Source organism: Bufo bufo, chromosome 6 (assembly GCF_905171765.1).
Source record: "Bufo bufo chromosome 6, aBufBuf1.1, whole genome shotgun sequence".
Lineage (NCBI taxonomy): Eukaryota > Metazoa > Chordata > Amphibia > Anura > Bufonidae > Bufo > Bufo bufo.
Window position 1 is genome coordinate 163,632,582 of NC_053394.1, and position 23,530 is coordinate 163,656,111.

Genomic DNA, 23,530 nt, shown 5'->3' on the forward strand with positions numbered 1-23,530 from the left:
TTTATAGAAAACCATTTTTTTAATATTTTTTTACTATTTTTAGTTTTCATTTCAGAAGTACTATGGCATTGAAATGTAAATATAAAATATTGTCCTTCTGTAGTAGTCAACACAGAGAGACAAAACCCATATAGATAGGGGTCCCATTGTCATTTTACTGCTGCAAATAAAAGATGTTACCTGTTAGTAAAATAGTAAATGTAGAATTTAGAATGATAGTATGACAGCTCTATTGCTCTCTTGACAGACCTGGATAAGGATGCACATAGAAGAGCATTGCACTTATCAGTGTAATGTGTGATGCTCTAATTATTGTAATCATCTTTGTTTATATAGCACCACCGCATTCTGCAGCGCTTTACAATTCAGAGGGTTCATGTACAAAATAAAAGACATCACAAAGTTACTAGCTAATATACAACTGAAACACTAGGAGTGAGGGCCCTGCTCGCAAGAGCATACAATCTATGAGGAAGTGGGGATGACACAAAAGGTAGTTGATTGTTAAATAAAGTAGTTAAATGAAGTAGTCCAGTCCAGCTTTTTTGTGCCAGTGTGTTAACTTTAAAATCAGCGTTCATCTCTTTACTATCTTACACTGACTCAGCTCCGGTAACAGGCAGTGCGGGCGGCGCTCCCTCACTGACGTCACGCGCCTGCTCCTCCCAATAGGCGGCACAGGCGCGTGACGTCAGTGAGCCCTGCCGCCCGCACTGCCTGTTACTGGAGGGAGCTGAATGTAAGGTAGTAAAGAGATGAGCGCTGATTTAAAGTTACTGTCTGCAGCCTGCAGGATACTGATTACAGTTTATAAATGTATACTACTGTGAGCGTCGGGGAGGGGGATCTATGGATCGCGGCACTGTTATAGGGAGGGGGATCCGTGGATGACACTGTTATGGGGGGGTCTGTGGATGACACTTATGGGGGGATATGTGCACTGTTATGGGGAGGGGGATCTGTGGATGACACTTATGGGGGGATCTGTGGATGACACTGTTATAGAGGGGGATCTGTGGATGACACTGTTATGGAGGGGGATCTGTGAATGACACATAGCATAAGATGCTATATACGGTATGTGTCATCCACAGATCCCCCTCCATAACAGTGCCATCCACAGATCCCCCCATAACAATGCCATCCACAGATCCCCTCCATAACAGTGCCATTCACAGATCCTCTCTATAACAGTGCCATTCACAGATCCCCTCCATAACAGTGCCATCCACAGATCCCCTCCATAAGTGTCATCCACAGATCCCCCCATAAGTGTCATCCACAGATCCCCCCCATAAGTGTCATCCACAGATCCCCCCTATAATAGTGTCATCCACAGATTCCCCCATAATAGTGTCATCCACAGAACACTGTTATGGAGGGGGATCTGTGGATGACATTGTCATGGGGTGGATCTGTGAATGACACATATAGAATAAGATGCTACATACAGTATGTATCATCCACAGATCCCCCATAACAGTGCCATCCACAGATCCCCCTCCATAACAGTGCCATCCACAGATCCCCCTCCATAACAGTGCCATCCACAGATCCCCCTCCATAACGGTGCCATCCACAGATCCCCGTCCATAACAGTGCCATCCACAGATCCCCCTTCCCATAACAGTGCCATCCACAGATCCCCCTCCATAACAGTGCCATCCACAAATCCCCCTCCATAACAGTGCCATCCACAGATCCCCCTCCATAACAGTGCCATGCACAGATCCCCCTCCATAACAGTGCCATCCACAGATCCCCCTCCATAACAGAGCCATCCACAGATCCCCCTCCATAACAGTGCCATCCACAGATCCCCCTCCATAACAGTGTCATCCACAGATCCCCCTCCATAACAGTGCCATCCACAGATCCCCCTCCATAACAGTGCCATGCACAGATCCCGCTCCATAACAGTGCCATCCACATATCCCCCTCCATAACAGTTCCATCCACAGATCCCCCACAACAGTGTCATCCACAGATCCCCCATAACAGTGACTGGAGCACACCTGCTGATAAACACACCTAGGCCACCACCAGTCAAGGTAAAAAATTACAGTTGTCAATAATGTAATGTAGTGTAGGGGGCCATGTAATGTTTTGAGGCCAAAATGGCACAGATGACCACCAATAATATCTAATATATCTAAAATTAGCTGGTCAAGTAAAATGTTGCATGAAACAATCATTAATTAGGTGGCAGACAAAAAGGGGCGGGTTAAAGGGTGTGGTCAATGGGCTGAGTCAAGGGGGGCGGCAAAATTAGCTTTTGACTAGGGGGGGCCCAGGCCTTGAGCTGTGTAAGGGGCCCCTACATTTCTGATGGCAGCCCTGCCTAGGTTGCTAGTATAGCCTTATATGTGCATACAGCTAGACATGCTAATAACCTTAATACAGCTCCTATGTTTATGTGTTAAAGACAAAAGCAGAGTTATTTACTGTGACATCATGTTTTGGATGTCATATAACTGATATATTTTGTGTTCACAGAAGCAGAAAAAGATAATATGCCTTTAAGATTCATTTTGTAATGTAAGGTAAACTCAGTGACATAGCAGAAACAACAGAAAGCATAGTGTTAATCTGTTGTTACTGGGCAGAAGTCTAGACCAATCACAGCCAGCTTCTCATACAGCAAAAGTTTTCACCAATCACAGCCAGCCTCACATACAGCCTGTCTGGAAATTCCCCCAGCTCCTGCTGCTAGAATCATTATTCACCAGAGACAGGAGCTGAAGAGACATTCATTCCACTGAGAGCTGAGTTTTATGGGGACAAGAGGCCAATAAAGGTATTTAAAACAGTTATATAATGTTCATATTGTTAGTATTGTGTTTAGAACTGTATACTGAATTAGATATATATGTGTTTACTTACAGTTCCACCAATTGCAACCATACAGATTCAATTGCAAAGTACAAATACAAATTGCAAATTGCAAGCTATAGTTGCAAACTGTGAACTACTACAACTACCATACAAACATATTGCAATCCAAATTGCATACAACCATACCAGATCACACTCAACCAATCTGCAAATAGTTACTGCTAACTGCATACCGCCATTTTGTGATATCTTTTTTAACACGTGTTTTGTACATGGACTATCTGCTGCGGAGGTGGCAGTGTTATATATGAAGAAAAGTTGAAGTTAATAAAGAAGTTATTTGAAGCATTTGGTGTGCTCTTTAAACCTACTGTTTCCATAGAACGGCGCTAGAGGAATTACAGAGTAACAGACAGTATGGTTAGACTAAAAGTCAGAGATATCAAAATTTTTCTAATGCCACAGCGCAAAAGGCACTTGATAGTGCTGTGCCTGCCACAGTGGAACTATAGCCCTAAGAGGGCGAAGCGATATCGCTCCTCATCTTGCACAGTAAAGAGCGCATTAGAGCAGCGGAGTGCAAGCATATACCGCCGCGCAGCAACTGTTCCCTGAGTGAGCAAGCAAAGACACCTCAGCGGAGCTACCATAAAGGCCATAGAACGTGTGCATTAGTCAAACTGTAGTCGACTCTGAAAGTGGCAGAATGGCAAAGACAAAATAGTCAGAGAAAGAGCGCCAACCCTCCTGCGATCCCTAGAGAGAGAAAGAGACGCATGGTGGGAGGCCAAAGTCCAGAGCTACAGTACCTGCACAGCTATACACAGAGAGACCACGTACTGCAGTCAGCTAGTTTCCCGCCACTAGGCCCAAAGCCTGCAGCAGCGTATCCAAGCCAGCACATCGCAAGTCATCACAAAGCATTGCAAGTCTGCACAGAGCATCGCAACTCAGCGCAGAGCATCGCAAGTCGCACAGAGCATCGCAAGTCAGTGCAGAGCATCACATCAAGAAAATACAAGTCTCCTTTAAGACAGACATTTGTTCCAGCAACCTTCATATCGCAGTATCCTGCTTTTCAGAATAAGGTCAGAGCTTTCCTTATCATTGCATATAGGCTTTGGCATAAAGAGACATTTTTTGTGTTCAGAAATAACAGACTTTAAATAAAAACAAAGGACAGTTTATAGTACACGGACTCTAAAGCATTTAAAGTGAAAGTCATTTATTGCCTGCATTTATCGCTGTTATATTTAAAGTGACAGTCATTTGTTTCTGCATTTGTCAATATTGCATTTAAAGTAAAAAGGCATCTTATTATTCGTATTGATTGTTATAGCATTGTGTAAGATCTTCACCTGTCTCGCACTCCGGTGTGACCAAAAAGGGTCCTCGTGGAGCTGTGGGACAGGTTACGCGTGTCTCCATTGATACACCAGCTCCGACCCATTTGAGAACTGACGTGGGGAATGCGTTTGCATGTGCGCCGGAAGGGAAAACCGCATGGCTTTCGGGGACAGCTTGGCCGGGCTAGTGGCAGTGCGCTGCGGCCGAGCTTGTCTCTGGTGTCTATTGCGTATTCTATTCCTGTGTCCATGTCGACGCGCTCGCGCACTCTCGCAGAGCCTGTCGTGCATCCGCGTGTACATTCAAAGACGGGTTCGCAAGGGGATACGCGGTCGTGCGTACGCGCTTCTTATGCGCTTCTCCGACCAGGGAAGGGAATAGCACCTGGCCGCAAGTTCAAAGTAGATTAGGGGGCCGGCATTGGTCTAATTGACTAATGACCGACCAAAAGCCTTGTACACAGGTGTAGGGCAAGATCATGACCTATGGGGAGTGGACACTTGGTGCCCTGGGATTTGTTAGCAGGCACATAAAAGGTGGCCTCCCAGGTCGGTCAGTGCCATCTGTTATCCTTCCTTATCCAGGTGCAGGTCAGTACTGCTAGCTACTGACTGAAGATTACTGGGACTACATCCGTTCCAGTGGGACCCAGAACCCGGGACTTTCCATAACAAATCCATTTACATGGCAAGTTGCACAGAGACTTATGAACGGATTGGGACTACTCATGGCTTTCCTTTGTTTTTTGTTTGCCTGATATTTGCCCAGTGCAGTTTACCTGGACTTTGTTTATTTTGTTAATAAACCCCTTTGACTTCATCCCCACTGGTCTGTTTCATTAGTGCCTTGCATTACACATTGAAAGTAAAATGTCTGAGCTTAGTATTACCATGCCACTGTTAGAGGATACAAATATAGAGGCACAGCCCATCAAATGGAAAGCACAGCGCCATCAAATAGAAGCTGAAATGGAGGCACAGCGCCATCAAATGGGAGCTGAATTGAAAAGTCTGGAAAGGCAGAAAGAAGTTAAAATAATAGAAGCCAGACTCAGAGTACATGAGGAGGATATGAGTCAGAGTAGTCATCTGTACTAAGTGAAAAAAAAGACTCCTACTTTCCTTCATATGCCCAGGAGAATGGAAGGAAATCTCCAGCATGTAGTGAAGAAATAAGTTATTATCCTTCCATCTCTGCTCATAAAAACAAAGAGAGGCCTAGTCCAGTGTTAGGAAAAAGGTGTGTGAATTTACCCTCTATCTCTACCAGAAAGGATTTTTTTAAAAAGGACTCACCTAATTCAGAACTAAGTCAGAAAATAGAACGGGATGATTCTATTCCTAGATGTCACGGTAATGCTCAGGAGAGTGTTACAACTATTGTCCCAACAGGACAACAGAAAACAGTCCTCGCTAGACTTCCCGTGCCGGAATCCACTGTATTTTCAGGAGACTGAAGTTCATAAGTGGAAGGCAAGTTTTGAAATGATCATTGAGCATCATTGCTTTAGTCCAATCGACAAGTTATTCTACATTCAGAGATATGTTGATGGAGAAGCAAAGAAAGTTCTTGGAAGGTAACTTTTATAGAAAAGATGAAGAAGCCTACAAGCAAGCTTGGGAAAATTTAAATGCAACATATGGTCACCCTTTCTTAGTACAAAGAGCTTTTAGAGAGAAATTGAATAACTGGCCTAAAATAGGTCCTAAAGAACACTTAAGACTCCAAGAGTATGGTGACTTCCTGCAAGCATGCAGCAATGCAATCCCACACGTTCAAGGACTGGAAGTACTGAACCACTATCTAGAAAATCACAGGATGCTAACTAAGCTACCTGAAGAAGTGGCATCTAGAGGAATCGCTTTGTGACTGAACAGTTAGATCTAGGTAAGGACTTCCCAAGTTTTAAAGAGTTCTCTGAGTTCATCAATAAGGAACCACGAATAGCATGCAATCCAGTAACATCGTCTTATGTCTTAAAATCCTTAGAAAGGCCTGCAAGAGAGATAAGACGTGCAAGAGCAACTAGCTTTGCAACCACCACAGCAGCTAAAGGTCCAGATACCTACCAGAGCAAGTCCAAAGTCACTACTGGGATCAGTAGAGACAGAACCGACAAATCTTCAGACTACCTTCAAATGTATATTCTGTGGAGAGAACCACTCCATACACAAGTGCCAACAATTGAAGGAGAAGTTCCCAGATGAAAAGAAAACATTTGTACTGGATAACCAACTGTGTTTTGGATGTCTAGAAAAGGCCATGTTACTAAGGAGTGTAAGAAAAAGGCGTTTGCAAAGGATGCCATCCTACACCACTACATGAAGAACGTCCAAAGAAGGATAAATCCTCAATACCTAAAGATACTGAGGAAAGAAAGAAAGTATCGGTATTTTCTTGCAGAGTGAGGGAAGGAGAAAGCAATGGCACATCAATGGTTGTACCAGTGTGCATATTAAATCCTAAAAGGAGGAACAAGAAGGTATACGCCTATGCACTACTGGATGCCCAGAGTGATGTCACCTTCATTGATCAATCTGCAAGAAATTACAAGTGGCTACAGAACCAGTGAAGCTCAAACTCACCACAATGACGGGGAGAGACATGTTAGTGAACAGTCAAAGGGTCAAAGGACTGAGAGTTTGAGGACTTCATTCAAACTGCGCATTAGATCTACCTCCAGCTTATACAAAAGATGATATACCTCTAGATCGAGATCGCATACCTACCTGTGAAACAGCCAATGAATGGGACCACCTATCTGTCAGATCTCAAGAAATGTCCCTGCTGAAGGAGTTTGGTGTTGGACTGTTGATAGGCTACGATTGTCCCGAAGCCTTGGTACCAAGAAAGGTAATCACAGGAGCAAAGGGTGAACCCTATGCTGTTCAAACTGATCTACTGTAGGATTGGGAGTTGTTGGAGGAAAACAGCAGATCGCAAATTTAAGGTTTTGGACAGGATTGTGCCATCGAATATCTGTCCAAGAGTTACCAACTGTATGTCCAGCAAAAGTAATCAAGATCCTTGAATCCGACTTTGCAGATATAAGTTCTAAAGAAAAGAGTGTATCTCAAGAAGACATAAAGTTTGTACACACTCTAGAAGAAAGTATTTAGCAGAATCAACAAGGTCATCTTGAAATGCCCTTACCTTTTAGAGAATGACCTCGTCTGCCAAATAACAGAAATCTTGCCCTAACAAGATTTAAATGTTTGAAGAAAAAGATGGGAAGAGATCCCAAATTCAAGCAGGATTATTTGAAATTCATGGAAGGCATCCTCGAAGAAGGACATGCAGAGAAAGTTAATAACCAACCTAAAGAAGGAGACGTGTGGTACATCCCACATCAAGGTGTTTACCACTCAAAGAAACCAGATAAGATTAGAGTAGTATTTGATTGCTCAGCAAAGTACAATGGTGTTGCATTGAATGATTATCTACTAAAAGGACCAGATCTTACAAACGCTCTGCCTGGAGTACTCTGTAGATTCAGAAAGTATCCCGTATCGGTCATGTGTGACGTTGAAAAGATGTTTCACCAGTTTCATGTGAAAAATAAAGATAGAGACTTCCTGAGGTTTCTATGGTGGGGGACAGCGATACAGATACAGAGCCAGCAGAATACAGAATGAAAGTACACTTCTTTGGAGCAGCATCATCTCCAGGTTGCGCCAATTATGGCAAGAAGTACCTGGCCAATCAGAATGAAAAGAATTGCCCATCAGCTGCAAATTTTCTGAAGAAAAACTTTTATGTAGATGATGGTCTCATAAGTCTAGAGTCCACAGAATTTGCAATCAAACTAGGTAAAGAGGTACTGGAATCTATCAGTGACTCTGAATGTGCAGCAACAATGAAGAATGTAGATCTCAATTATGATCATCTTCCAGTTCAGAACGTACTTGGATTGGGATGGAATGTAGAGAACAACAAATTCTTCTTTGAAATATCTATTGAAGAGAAAGTTGCAACTAGACGTACCATTCTTTCCGCAGTGGCTTCTATATATGATCCATTGGAATTCTTGGCCCCAGTAATTCTCAGAGCAAAAGAAATACTGCAAGAATTATGCATACAGAAGTTGGGATGGGATGAGCCCATACCTGAAAATTTGAGGCCAAGGTGGGAGAGTTGGATAAGAGACTTGCAAAACTTGAGAGAAGTTCAAATACCCAGATGTTTTGTACCTAATGATTTCGGAAAGTACAAGAAAATAGAACTTCATAATTTTTCAGATGCCAGCAGTTATGGTTATGGTCAGTGCTCCTACATCAGAGTAATAGGAGAAGGAAAGATACACTGTTCCCAGAGTTGCACCTACCAGTATTCAGACAATACCAAGACTTGAACTGACAGCAGCCGTAGTTTCAGCATCAGTAAGCAAGTTTCTGAGAGAAGAATTAGAATTGAAAATAGACTAAGAATATTTTTGGACAGATTCACAAGTTGTCCTAGGATACAACGAAGCTCGAAGATTCCATATCTTTGTCGCCAACAAAATTTGAGAAATAACAAATCCGTAACATTGGCATCACATTGACACAAAGCATAACCCAGCAGATCATGCTTCAAGAGGCCTGAATGTAACAGAATTGAAAAATTCATTCTGGTTCACCGGTCCAGAGTTCCTTTGGGAAAAAGAAATCACGCCCAGTAAAGGTTACACAGAATTGTCTATGGGTGATCCAGAATTAAAAGCTGTACAAACATTGAGCACTGCTGCCAAGTGTCAAGATGACATACTTGAAAGACTAGCCAGATGTTCAAAATGGAATACAGTCATAAACGTAGTAGCTCGAATTCAACGTTTGGCAAAGGGAATCAGAAAGAAGCAATTGTTGAATAAGCTGAAGAAACAGTCATAGGACTCATTCAACAGAGATTCTACAGTGAAGAGTTGAAGAGACTTAGTCAAGAACCTAAAAGGCTTCCAAACAACCACCCATTGTACAAGCTTAATCTTGTTCTGCAGGATGGTATACTGAAGGTGGGAGGGAGACTGGAAAATGCATTGTTACCTAGCAGAGTGAAGCATCCAGCAATTCTACCCAAACATTCTACCTTCACAAGATTGATTATTGATCACTACCACAACATATCCTTGCATCAAGGAAGAAGCTTTACCCAAAGCTGTTTGAGAGAAGGTGGTGTGGGGATTCCCTCTGGTAGGCAGGGTAAGAGGACGCAGTACAGAGGCAAAAAAAAGGCTGTAAAGCAAAGTTCAGTTTTTATTCACACATAGCCAAAAGTAACAGTGTTCAGATTTGGTGCCTGTTCACACCATACAAAATCCACAGTGAAAAAAGCCTTTACCTGGTCAGCAGATTTCCACCCGCAGTCCACAGCAGGCTTTAGAGGCCTGTTTCCCCAGCATGCGGCTCTCACAAATAGATGGCCTCAGTGTCTCAAGACACAGACTCCACAACTTCTCTGTCATGGAGGATAATCCACACCAGCTGAACGTGCTGGATGGGTTTTTATATCCCAGCCAAAACCCGGCCTGGAACCGTGGGAAACAGCCACCCACCCTGCTCTTTGGCTGCTCCCAATAAGAACCGGCCCGGATCGGCTTTACAGCCATACTAACAGCTGACGTGTCAGACTGCAACTGCAAAACTGACACTTCAGGGAAAAACCCGGTTCTTACCTCACCAAGCCCAGGACCCTTGGTGACACGTATCTTCCGTCAATGACGGCCCCTTGTTCCTTCTCACAGTGGTTACTGGATTGTGAAAGGAAGCAAAGTTATAGCAAAGTATATACGTAAATGTGTAGTCTGCAGAAAGGCACGTAGACCTACCGAAGAGCAAAGAATGGCAGATTTACCGGCAGATCGTGTAAACCCATCACCACCATTTCTTTATAGAGGAATGGATTGTTTTGGCCCATTCATCACAAAACAGAACCGCAAGGAGTACAAGAGATATGGACTAATATTTACATGCCTGAGCAGTTTTGGAATAGATGGAGGAAAGAGTACTTAGCCAATCTTATGCTAAGAAGTAAATGGCAAACACCCAGAAGAAATGTCCAAGTTGGTGACATAGTGTTAGCAAAAGAAGAAGATTTAACTAGAAATAAATGGAAATTGGCCAAAGTTCTAGAAGATCAAAATGATGCAGACAAACTAGTAAGAAGAGTGTTGTTAAAAATAGGAGACTCAAAACTTGACAAAAAAGGAAAATGTCTCACAACTCCACTGAAGTTGGAATGTCCTATACAGAAGTTAGTTGTCCTACTTATGAGTGATAAAAGACACTTGGAAGTTGAGAACCTGATGGAAAATTCCTCAAATTCATGTTCAAATCCTACCACTAACAACATAGAATTATAGGTAATTTTGGTGGGAGTGTAGCTGGCCAGCTAAGACCTGTCCTAGGTTGCTAGTATAGCTTATATATGTATACAGCTTGACCTGCTAATAACCTTAATACAGTTCTTATGTTTATGTGTTAAAGACAAAAGCAGAGTTATTTACTTTGACATCATGTTTTGGATGTCATATTTAGGGATCGACCGATATTGATTTTTTAGGGCCGATACCGATAATTTGTGAACTTTCAGGCCGATAGCCGATAATTTATACCGATATTCTGGGAATTTTCATTTTTGAGAAAAAAAAATAATTTCCTACACAAATCTGCTGAAAATTAATATGTTTATTGTTAATGTGTATTTTTTGTTTTTTTTTAAATCTTTTTCATTTATACTTAATATTTTTGTGTTTTTTTTTTTTACTGACTTTTAACCCCCTTAGGGACTAGAACCTTTGTCCTATTCACCCTGATAGATCTCTATCAGGGTGAATAGGATCTCACTCTGTCCCTGCTGCTCTGTGCATAGTGCACACAGCAGCATTGTCATGGTCTTACCTTCTTGCTGTTCTCCTTCGTTTGACATGTGCTGGCGGCCATCTTGGTTTCTGGGTTTCTTGTAGCCTTCCACCCTGCGGCTCCTCCTTCCCACTGGGAGGAGCTGGATGCCTAGCTCATATATATAGGAGGTCTGTGGCTTCAGTTCCTTGCTTGGTCCTCCTGTGTTCACATGCTTCTAAGACTGCTGCTGCTTCTGGTTCCTGATCCTGGTTTCGTCTGACTACCCTGCTGGTTCCTGATCCTGGCTTCGTCTGACTACCCTGCTGGTTCCTGATCCTGGCTTCGTCTGACTACCCTTCTGGTTCCTGATCTCTGGCCTCTCAAAGACTCGGCTTCGGTTTCACCATTCGTTTGGACTTTTGCTTTACAGCTTTATTTTCAATAAAGCCTTCTTCTTTTTCACTTATCTCTTGTTGTACGTCTGGTTCATGGTTCCGTGACATTAGGACCAAGCCATGAGTTCTGACGGTACAGGGCCATCCTCGCTACCCATGCTGGTTGCCAGACTTGATCAGCAGGATCACCTGTTGGGTCGGTTCGCTGTGGCGTTGCAAACCCTACTTGAACGCACGGCTCATTTCGCTCCCGTTGCCGATGGGTCGGTTGTCGCTCCTACCGCCGCTCCGGTTGTTGCGCCAGAGTCTACCCCGACACCTGTTGTTGCGCCTGCGGTGTTTCGGGGTATGACCGGTTCTGCCCCTCTTCCACAGCGCTTTGGGGGAGAGCCAACTCAGTGCCGAGGTTTCCTTAACCAGGTGGGCATTTATTTCGAGTTGCTGCCACATGCCTTTCCTACTGAGAGATCAAAGGTGGGCTTCTTGATCTCGCTGCTCTCGGACAAGGCCTTGGCCTGGGCCAGCCCTTTATGGGAGAACAACAATCCGGTGGTTGCCGAGTTTTCCGGTTTTGTTGCTTCTCTTCGGAAGGTATTCGATGTGCCGGCTCGTGCTGCCTCTGCTGCGAAGCTCCTTATGTCCATCAGACAGGGTTCACGATCCGTAGCTGAATACGCCATTGAGTTTCGTACCCTGGCAGCAGAGGTGGGCTGGAATAATGAGGCTCTGGTCGCTGCTTTCTCTCATGGTCTCTCGGATGCCTTGAAGGATGAGGTTGCAGCTAAGGACCTACCAGTGGAGCTCGAGTCTCTTATTTCTTTCCTGATTTTGATTGACACCAGACTCAGGGAGAGACCTTCCTTTAAGGAGAGCCTGCGGAGGTCTTCTAACAGATTGGCGCCTACGTTTGCTGTCCCACCCGTGCCTCCCTCTCCTCCCACGCCTCCTGGGGATGACTTGTCTGGGGATGAACCCATGCAGCTGGGGTTTGCTCGCCTGTCCGAGGGGGAGAGGGTACTCCGGAGACGCGAGGGTCGATGCATGTACTGTGGTCTCGGTGGGCATTTTCGGTTGACATGTCCGAACCGTCCGGGAAACGCTCGTACCTGAGATCCTGTCGGGGGCAGATCTTGGGTGGAGTCTCCTCGTCCCCGGTTTCCCGTGTTGACAAACCACTGATCACTGTTGTCCTCTCCTGGGTCGGGGGCTCGGTGACGACCCAGGCGTTGGTGGACTCTGGTGCTGGTGGTTTGTTCATTGATAGTGTGTTCGCTGCCGCCAATTCCATTCCTCTGCAGGCTCGAGGTTCCCCACTGGCTCTTGAGGCGATAGACGGCAGACCCCTTCTGTCGTCACACGTGACTCATGAGACCCTTCCAGTGGGGATAGCCATTGGTGCCGTTCACAGAGAGTCGGTCTGTCTCCAGGTTATTTCGTCTCCACACTACTCGGTGGTCTTGGGGTACCCCTGGCTCCAGAAGCATAATCCGACTTTCGATTGGAGATCGGCCGAGATCCTCTCGTGGTCACCGCAGTGTGGGGCTAGTTGCATCCATGGGTCTGTCAAGTTGCTGTGTACTTCCTCGGACTCTCTGTTGCCTCCTGAATACGAGGAGTACCGGGATGTATTCGATAAGGTGCGCGCGGTTGCCCTACCTCCGCACCGCCCATACGATTGTGCCATAGAGTTACAACCTGGTGCCGTTCCTCCTCGTGGCAAAGTCTATCCACTGTCGGTAGCGGAGAATGAGGCCATGGAGGAGTACGTGAGGGAGGCGCTTTCACGCGGACACATTCGCAAATCCTCGTCCCCGGCAGGGGCTGGATTTTTCTTTGTGAAAAAGAAGGGCGGTGAGTTGAGGCCTTGCATCGATTACAGGGGTCTCAATCGCATCACGATCAAGAACGCTTACCCGATACCCTTGATTTCCGAGCTGTTCGATCGCCTTAAAGGGGCCACGGTCTTTACCAAACTCGACCTGAGGGCGGCATATAACCTGGTAAGGATCAAGGCGGGCGATGAGTGGAAGACCGCGTTTAACACCAGGACCGGTCATTATGAATCCTTGGTTATGCCCTTTGGGTTGTGCAATGCGCCCGCAGTCTTTCAGGAATTCATCAACGATGTTTTCCGTGACCTGTTGCAGCAGTGTGTGGTGGTCTATTTGGATGACATCTTGGTATATTCTGAATCCATGGAGGCCCACATTCTGGATGTCAGACGAGTGTTGCAACGGTTACGAGAGAACAAGCTGTTCGGTAAGCTTGAGAAATGCGAATTTCACCGATCCCAGGTAACCTTCTTAGGTTACATCATTTCCGCTGAGGGGTTCTCCATGGATCCTGAGAAGGTTTCGGCTGTCTTACAGTGGCCCCAGCCCAGTGGTCTTCGTTCCCTGCAGCGCTTTTTGGGCTTCGCCAATTATTATCGGAAGTTCATCAGGGACTTTTCCATGCTGGCCAAGCCTCTCACGGATCTGACCAGGAAGGGCAGTAATTCCCAGGTCTGGCCGCTCGAGGCCATCCGAGCTTTTGAGGCCCTAAAGTCCGCTTTGTGTCGGCTCCGATTCTGTCGCATCCCAACCCTGGGTTGCCCTTTGTCCTCGAGGTGGACGCGTCTGAGACGGGAGTAGGCGCCCTTCTGTCTCAGCGTAGAACACCAGAGGGTCCTCTGCTTCCTTGTGGGTTTTACTCCCGGAAACTGTCTTCCGCGGAGTGCAACTATCAGATTGGTGACAGGGAGTTATTGGCCATCGTGCAGGCCCTTAAAGAATGGAGGCACTTGCTCGAGGGTTCGGTGGTTCCGGTTCTCATCCTGACGGACCATAAGAATCTGACCTACCTTTCTGAGGCTAAGAGATTGACACCACGTCAGGCCAGATGGGCTCTGTTCTTGTCACGTTTTAATTACGTGGTCTCCTACCTACCCGGTTCCAAGAACATCAGGGCGGATGCCCTATCACGGCAGTACTCCGAGCTGTCCAGGGAGGAGTCGATTCCGACTTCGGTCATACCTCCGAATCAGATCCTGGCCGCCATTCGCACCAGCCTGACCTCTCCCCTGGGTGAGCAGATTTTGGCGGCTCAATCTGGTGCTCCCTCTGGGAGACCCAACGGCAGATGTTTTGTGCCTGAGGAGTTGCGCACTCGGTTGTTGCGAACCTACCATAACTCCAAGACCGCGGGGCATCCTGGAAAGAATCAGCTGTCCTGGGCTGTTTCACGTCTGTTCTGGTGGCCTTCCCTACGTTCCGACATCGCCGCATATGTAGCGGCATGCTCCGTTTGTGCCCAGAGTAAGTCCCCTCGGCACCTTCCGTTGGGCCTTCTGCAACCCATAGCCACCGGGGAGCGCCCATGGTCACACCTGGGGATGGATTTCATTGTGGACCTCCCTGCATCCCGAGGCCATACGGTCATTCTCATGATTGTGGATCGGTTTTCCAAAATGTGCCACTGTGTTCCTCTCAAGAAGTTACCCTCTGCACAAGAGTTGGCCACGATTTTTGCCAGGGAGGTCTTCCGGTTGCACGGTTTGCCCAAGGAGATTGTGTCGGATCGGGGGAGTCAGTTTGTGTCCAGGTTCTGGCGCGCCTTTTGCTCCCAGTTGGGGATTCATCTCTCCTTCTCCTCGGCCTACCACCCTCAGTCCAATGGGGCCGCAGAACGATCCAATCAGGCCTTGGAGCAATTCCTTCGTTGCTATGTCTCCGATCACCAAGACAATTGGGTTGACCTTCTGCCTTGGGCTGAGTTTGCCAGGAACACGGCGGTGAACTCTTCCTCTGGGACGTCTCCCTTCATGGCCAATTATGGGTTCCAACCTGCCGTGTTACCGGAGGTATTCTCTCCCCAGGATATTCCGGCGGTGGAGGATCACCTTTCCGTCCTACGTGCTTCTTGGGTACAGATCCAGAAGTCCCTTGAGGCCTCTGCGCAGCGCCAGAGACTCCAGGCTGATCGCAGACGAGCGCCTGCTCCTTCCTACCAGGTCGGAGACCGTGTATGGTTGTCCACCCGCAACCTCAACCTTCGAGTGCCCACTCCCAAGCTGGCGCCTCGCTTTGTTGGTCCCTTCCGAGTGCTTCGCAGGGTAAACCCGGTAGCCTATGCCCTTGCGCTTCCTCCTGGCATGCGGATCTCTAACGTGTTTCATGTCTCCCTGTTGAAGCCACTGGTGTGTAATCGTTTCACTTCCTCGGTTCCTCGGCCTTCGTCCGGTCCGAGTGGGCAATCATGAGGAGTATGAGGTGAGCAATATCCTGGACTCACGGCTGGTCTGCGGTCGGGTGCAGTTTTTGGTCCATTGGCGTGGTTATGGTCCAGAGGAGCGTTCCTGGGTTCCCTCCGCAGATGTCCATGCTCCTGCCTTGCTCCGAGCCTTCCACGCACGCTTCCCTCAGAAACCGTTTTTTGCTCCGCGGAGGAGGGGCCCTTGAGGGGGAGGTACTGTCATGGTCTTACCTTCTTGCTGTTCTCCTTCGTTTGACATGTGCTGGCGGCCATCTTGGTTTCTGGGTTTCTTGTAGCCTTCCACCCTGCGGCTCCTCCTTCCCACTGGGAGGAGCTGGATGCCTAGCTCATATATATAGGAGGTCTGTGGCTTCAGTTCCTTGCTTGGTCCTCTTGTGTTCACATGCTTCTAAGACTGCTGCTGCTTCTGGTTCCTGATCCTGGTTTCGTCTGACTACCCTGCTGGTTCCTGATCCTGGCTTCGTCTGACTACCCTGCTGGTTCCTGATCCTGGCTTCGTCTGACTACCCTTCTGGTTCCTGATCTCTGGCCTCTCAAAGACTCGGCTTCGGTTTCACCATTCGTTTGGACTTTTGCTTTACAGCTTTATTTTCAATAAAGCCTTCTTCTTTTTCACTTATCTCTTGTTGTACGTCTGGTTCATGGTTCCGTGACAAGCATGGAGCTTACCATGGCAGCCAGGGCTTCAATAGCGTCCTGGCTGCCATGGTAACCGATCGGAGCCCCAGGATTACACTGCTGGGGCTCCGATCGGAGGAGCAGGGGAGAGGGGATCCTGTGGCCACTGCCACCAATGATTAATACTGGGTGGGGGGGGGGTGGGGGGCGCACTGCGCCACCAATGATTCATACTGGTGGGCTTGGGGGGTGCGCACTGCGCCACCAATGAAGAGAAATCTCTCATTCATTCATATACAGGAGGCGGGAGCTGGCTGCAGAATCACATAGCCGGCTCCCGACCTCTATGAGCGTTAGCTGCGATCCGCGGCACCTGAGGAGTTAACTACCGCAGATCGCAGCTATTGCTCATAGAGGTCGGGAGCCGGCTATGTGATTCTGCAGCCAGCTCCCGCCTCCTGTATATGAATGAATGAAAGACTCATCTTCATTGGTGGCGCAGCGGCCACAGCCCCTTCCCTCCTCTTGCCTTCTCTCCTGTCATTGGCGGCAGCGGCAGCAGCAGCACAGGGGGAGGGAGACACGGCTTCCTTCTCCCCTGTGCTGCGGAGGGAACACAGAGAGCGCTGAGAGCAGCGCGTTCTGTGTTCCCAATATGTTATCGGTATATCGGCAAAATAGATGCTGATACCGATAACTGTCAAAATCCTCAATATCGGCCGATAATATCGGCCAAACCGATAATCAGTCGATCCCTAGTCATATTACTGTTATATTTTGTGTTCACAGAAGCAGAAAAAGATAATATGCCTTTAAGATTCATTTTGTAATGTAAGGTAAACTCAGTGACACAGCAGAAACAACAGAAAGCATAGTGTTAATCTGTTGTTACTGGGCAGAAGTCTAGACCAATCACAGCCAGCTTCTCATACAGCAAGAGTTTTCACCAATCACAGCCAGCCTCACATACAGCCTGTCTGGAAATTCCCCCAGCTCCTGCTGCTAGAATCATTATTCAGGAGCTGAAGAGACATTCACTCCACTGAAAGCTGAGTTTTATGGGAACAAGAGGCCAATATGTGTATTTTAAAACAGTTATATAATGTTCATATTGTTAGTATTGTGTTTAGAACTGTATACTGAACTAGATATATATGTGTTTACTTACAGTTTCACCAATTGCAACCATACAAATTCAATTGCAAAGTACAAATACAAATTGCAAATTGCAAGCTACAGTTGCAACTTGTGAACTACTACAAATACCATACAAACATATTGCAATCCAAATTGCATACAACCATACCAGATTATACTCAACCAATCTGCAAATAGTCACTGCTAACTGCATACCGCCATTTAGTGATATCTTTTCAACACGTGTTTTGTACATGGACTAGCTGCTGCGGAGGTGGCAGTGTTATATATGAAGAAAAGTTGAAGTTAATAAAGATCTTATTTTTAAGCATTTGGTGTGCTCTTTAAACCTACTGTTTCCATAGAACGGCGCTAGAGGAATTATAGAGCAACAGTCAGTCTGGTTAGACTAAAAGTCAGAGATATCAAAATTCTTCTAATGCCACAGCGCAAAAGGCACTTGATAGTGCTGCGCCTGCTACACAGTCATCTCTGTACTGTGCTAGCACTTTGAGTGTAGGACTGTCACAAGATCGAGTTCAGGTCTGAAGAGTTGGGGGGAAGGGGAGGTTTACTAGGGGAATAGTCAGTTTAGGAAGCATGATAAGCCTGCCTGAAAAGATGTGTTTTTAAGGTACGTTTGAAGGTAGTGAAGTTGGGAATTGACCTGATTGTCCAGGGACAGTGCATTTCAGAGAGTAGGTGCAGCTTGAGAAAAGTCTTGAAGATGGGAGTGAGAGGTTCGAATTATGGAGAATGGTAATCTTAGATCACTGATATAATGAAGAGCGTGACTAGGGTGGTAGACGGAAATGAGGGAGGAGATGTATGGAGCTGCAGCACTGTGGAGAGCATTGTAGGTGTGGGTGAGAATCTCATTGAGTCACTAGAGGGCTCTCTCTGACCACAGTGAATGTGCCCTTGCATATACTTAGATTTTATAGCCGTAATAAGCTGTGAAGTAAACATTCAGTTTCACTTTTGGCAGTAGAGCAAAGCCTTATACCTCATTCACACGTCAGTGATTTGGTCAGTGATTTCCATCAGTGATTGTGAGCCAAAGGCCGCATGCACACGACTGTGCCGTTTTTTGCGGTCCGCAAACCGCGGATCCGCAAAAAAAAAAATGGAAGCCACCCGTGTTGCCTTCCGCAATTTGCGGAATGGAACGGGCGTCGGCAATATAAATGCCTATTCTTGTCCGCAAAGCTCACACAAGTATAGGACATGTTTTTTTTTTTTGCGGGGCCGCGGAACTAAGTGAATGGGTCCGCATCTGAGTCGCCAAAACTGCGGCTCAGATGCGGACCCAAACAACGGCCATGTGCATGAGGTCAAAACCAGATGAGGCTGTAAAGACAGAACAGGAGCAGATCTTTCCCTTATACCTTATTTCTGTGGGGGCTCCAATCCATGTTTTGGTTCAAAATCACTGATGGAAATCACTGACAAAAACACTGACGCAGTGGCGTACATAGACAAGTAAGGGCCCCATAGCAAGATTCAAACCAGGCCCCCCCACACAGGACTCAAAGGTTTCTGCCTAAACCTCTTTTTTCCACTGCTTCATTTGCTAAAAGTTGTTCCTTTAGACTAGAGGGTAGAGTCCTAACAAAGTTTTCACCCCCAGTAGAAGAAGGGATGATCCCAACTGGGCCCCATCTTGCCCTGGGTCCCATAGAAGTCGCATGTTCTGCCACTATGGCAGTTACTCCCCTGCACTGACGTGTGAATGAGGCTTTAGTCTGTAGCTGATATTCAAACTTGGTCCAATTTTGTTTGATGACAGTTGATCATTTAAACAGCAGATGGCAGCAGTTGCCAAAGTATCTTCAATCTGGCATATGTATTTGCTAGGCTATGTAATTGTCCTCTCTCCTTAGATCTTACTGTTTATTTTCATTTCTTTTAATCAGTTGTCATTTTTTCTGTTTATTGCTTGCTCTGGTGATAACGCACTGTGTAATATGTTGTCAGGGTATAAATACAGGTATTCTACCACTTGCATAAAGCTTTTTCAGTCATGGCCAAAAGTTTTGAAATTGACAAATTCTGGCTTTCACAAAGTTTGCTGCTTCAGTGTTTTTAGATCTTTTTTTGTGAGATGTTTTTATGGTATACTGAAGTACAATTATAAGCAATTAATTTTTTTAAAAGTTTTTTTACTTTTATTGACAAATTGTAAGACACTCTCCTGTTCTGCGATCCACTGGGGCCCTCAGGAGTCCTCGTGGGGCTCGACCTGCAGGGGACCCCGTTGGAATAGCAGGACAGGTCACGCATGTGCCTGGGGAATCTTCGGTTCCGACTCCTTTGCGGGCAGATGCGGTAGTGCGTCCGCATGGTCGCCGGAGGGGAAGACCGCCGGGGTCTCGGAGGCAGACTGACCGGACCGGTGGCGGCACGCAGCGGCTGGTCCTATCTCCGGTATTAACTGCGGGTTCCATTCTGGCGTCCGTGCCGACGCGATCGTGTATTCATGCTGGGCCACTCGAGCGTCCGCGTGTACACTCGAGAGGAGGTTCGCAAAAGGATACGCGACCGAACGTACGCGCATCTTATTCGCTACGCTGGCCGCAGCCTGGCTACACCAGTCTCAGGGAAAAGGATCGTTATATGACCTATGAGGAATAGGCACATGGCTCTTTGTGATTGGCTAGTAGGTACTTAAAAGGTGATTTCCCTGGCTGGTCAGTGCCCACTGTTGTTTTGACAACCCGGGTGTATGTTGCGGTTCATATTCTCCCAGACTTACCTGTGCATGACCTCAGCCTTCCTCAATTTATCTCTAGAGACTGCCTCTGGATACATCATCTTTGCTGAACAGTTTGTCTCGTGTATGACCTTGGATCGGACCCTGGAAATCCATTCCTGGCGTCTCATCCCTAGGTACCACGTTACATGGACTAATACTGCGCATATGAACTTTGGCCTTGGGTCATTGGCTGTCCCCTTGGTGTTTCCCTGCACAGGTTATTATTCGGGTTGGTTACCTGTATATGCTTACTGGTTTGGACTGTACGGCCGTTTATTTAATAAATCCACTATTGTTTAACCTCTGTCTGGTTGCTTGGGGTTCTGCACCATTACACAAATACATCAAGTTTATGCAAAGACTCAATATTTCTTGTTTTGACCCTTCTTAGACTTATGCAATTCGCTGTAGCATGTAGCAATTTTGGGCCAAATCCTGAATGATGGCAACCCATTCTTGCCTAATCAGTGCTTGGAATTTATTGCAATTTCTGTGTTGTTTTTTTGTCCACCTGCTTTCTGAGGATTGATCACAGGTTCTCTATGGGATTGAGATCTTAGGGGGGTCCTAATCATGGGCCCAAAATTTCAAAGTTTTGTTCACTAAGCCACTTGTGACATGGTGCTCCATCATGGAGGAAAAAGAATTGTTCATCACCAAATTTCTCCTGGATCGTTGGGAGTAGTTGTTCTTGAAGGATGTATGGATACCATTTGTAACGGATCTCCTAGCACCCCGACCTGGTACCACCGTCGATGGATGCTCCTAGTGCTTCCCGAGGACTCCAAGCACTCCACTTGACACCGTAAGCGCTGCAGCCCCCGCGAACCGCCAAAGCTTGGTTGAGGTCTCGCCGTCTCCTACCCACCCTGGACCTACGACAAGGCTCCAGGCTCCACTGGGTGAACCTCTCCTAAATCCAAAGAGCAGGAACAGCTCTTACAAGAGCTAGTAGTTATAGCCAGGGGAGTATAGCAAATCTTCAGCGTATAGCAATCCCCAGTGTCGATCAGTTACCCAAACACCAGCCTCAACATGATGAAGGGTAAAACAGGAACTCTTTATTGAACACACAAGCATTGACTTATACACATTTTCCAACAAGGTTACCACCCACAGGGTTTTGTAAAAACAACCAATAAAAACGTACAATACAGTAAAACACTCCCACACAAACTCCTCCCCTCTGCAATGGGTTAATGTAATCATCACAGGCAGGAGAATACACAATGTCTTCTGTCCTGGAGACAACCGAGGAGTAATTCAATTATCTCTCAGGACAAAGGGAAATCACCAATACACACGTGGAGACAATAGGACAGAAGTCACTACTCAAATATACAATGTCCCACCCTTCACAGTACACAAAGACATTTAACATATCCCTAAATGGCACGAATTAGACCAGGGGTTCAAAAGTTTAGCATGGGCTGATGAGAGGGCCCATAATCCTGGGGCAAGAGGCTGGCAAACAGGCCCCTCCAAAACCCAGTGGCGAGGTTGGTTTCGCCACACCATTCTTTCTCCATAGCAGTGTTCCTAGGCAAAATTTAGAGTGAGCCCACTCTCTTGGATGAGAAGCAACCCCACTCATGTATGGTCTCAGGATGCTTTACTGTTGGAATGACATAGGACTCATGGTAGCAGTCACATAATCATTTTTCCAGATATCCCAACCAGTCTGAAGGGAGCTTCATCAGAGAAATTAACTTCCAGTCCTTTGTAGGCCAATCTCTAAGCGTCCATTCACACGTCTGTAGTGCATTGCGGATCCGCAATACGCCCGGCCGACACCCCCATAGAAATGCCTATTCTTGTCCAGACATGCTCTATTTTTTTCCGGTGCTGCAGACTGGAAGATCAGGGCTGCGCTCCGGGAATGCGGATGCGGAGAGCACATAGTGTGCTCTCTGCCACCATTCAGTCCCCATAGAGAATGAATGAGTCCACACCCGTTCCACACTTGCGGACGTGTGAATGGAGCCTAAAAGCCTTGTCCTCACTGTGAGGGCAGGTACATTCGCACTTGTCTGCTGACATTCATGAGAAAGCTCTGCACTGGAGGTGACCCAATGCCATAGCTGAATCCTCTTTAGGAGACAGTCCTGGCACTTGCTGCACTTTCTTGGGTGCCTTGAAGCCTTCTTCACAGCAACTGAACCTCTCCCCTTGATGTTCTTGATGATTTGATAAATGGTTGATTTAGCAGCAATGTCCTTGCCTGTAAAGCTCTTTTAATGTAAAGCAATGATGACTGCATGTGTTTCCTTGAAGGTAAATATGGTTAACAGAAGAAGACAATGATTTTAAGAACCCTTCACCCCATGTTAAAGCAACCAGTTTGCTCTTCTAATTCAATCAGCATGACAGGGCAATATCAGCTGCCATGTTCTCATTAACACTTTCTCCTGAGCAAAATCACACAACTGATGTTAGCAGGTAATTTTTTGAGAGGGCTGAAATGCACTGGAAATTGGGTTTTTGTGATTAACTTAATTTTCATGGCAAGGAATGACTTTGCAATTGCGGTAACTGAAATTCATCTGATCACTCTTCATAACAATCTAGAGGTAATGTAAATTGCCAACATAAAAATTGAAGCAGCAAACTTTGTGAAAATGCATTTCAAACATACCTGTGTGTACTTTGCGTCTTTATTGCATGTCCAGGGAACATGTTCTAAGTGCCCAAAGCAAAGCAAACCCTGACCAGCTTGAATTTGGGAGCTGTTTTATTAGCAGAATAGAAGTGCTTTTCCCGGACATAGAATAATGACTCAAAGTACCAAGGTGCCAGTCATATGGCTGTTTGTTGCCATATACCCACAGGCACCATCTGGCATGTACAGTAGGAGTTGGCAAACCTTTGACTTGGTGGTATGCCACCATTCTTATGTTAGTTGATGACACTAAGAATGGTGTTTCTAGATGCCATCTCGCAGGAGGACAAGGTGTGAGTCAGAAGGGACCATTTTTCAGGTGCCCTGCACTGACTTGCTGAAGGAGATTATGGTTCTAAAAGCGTGACACTATAGCATTTGTAGGTGGGGTTAAGATGCATCTATAAAACTGTGTGTGTATGCAAAAAGTGCATGAAGAACTGCTGTGAGAGTAGAGGTCTAGGCCTTGGTAGCCACTGGGGATCGCACTGGTTCCCTGAATTCCTGTGCCTCATTTTGAGAGAAAACAAAGTTTGTTGTGTGCATCTTTAAAGGGAATCTGTCATGTGGATATTTGATTATAATGTAACTAATTATATACAATCATTAACTACTAAAAAGTACCTTAGATGTATTCACTTACTGGTGTGACAGATGGTTACCTCATAATATACACACAAAGATGCCACATGCCGGATGCTAATGAGCTGAT

General features: G+C 46.2%; 1 protein-coding gene across 1 annotated transcript in view; it reads right to left on the minus strand.

The window, feature by feature from the left end:
- LOC121004393 (dorsalin-1-like) overlaps positions 1-23,530 on the minus strand; it is a 43,832-nt gene that overhangs the window by 1,506 nt on the left and 18,796 nt on the right. The window lies entirely within an intron of this gene.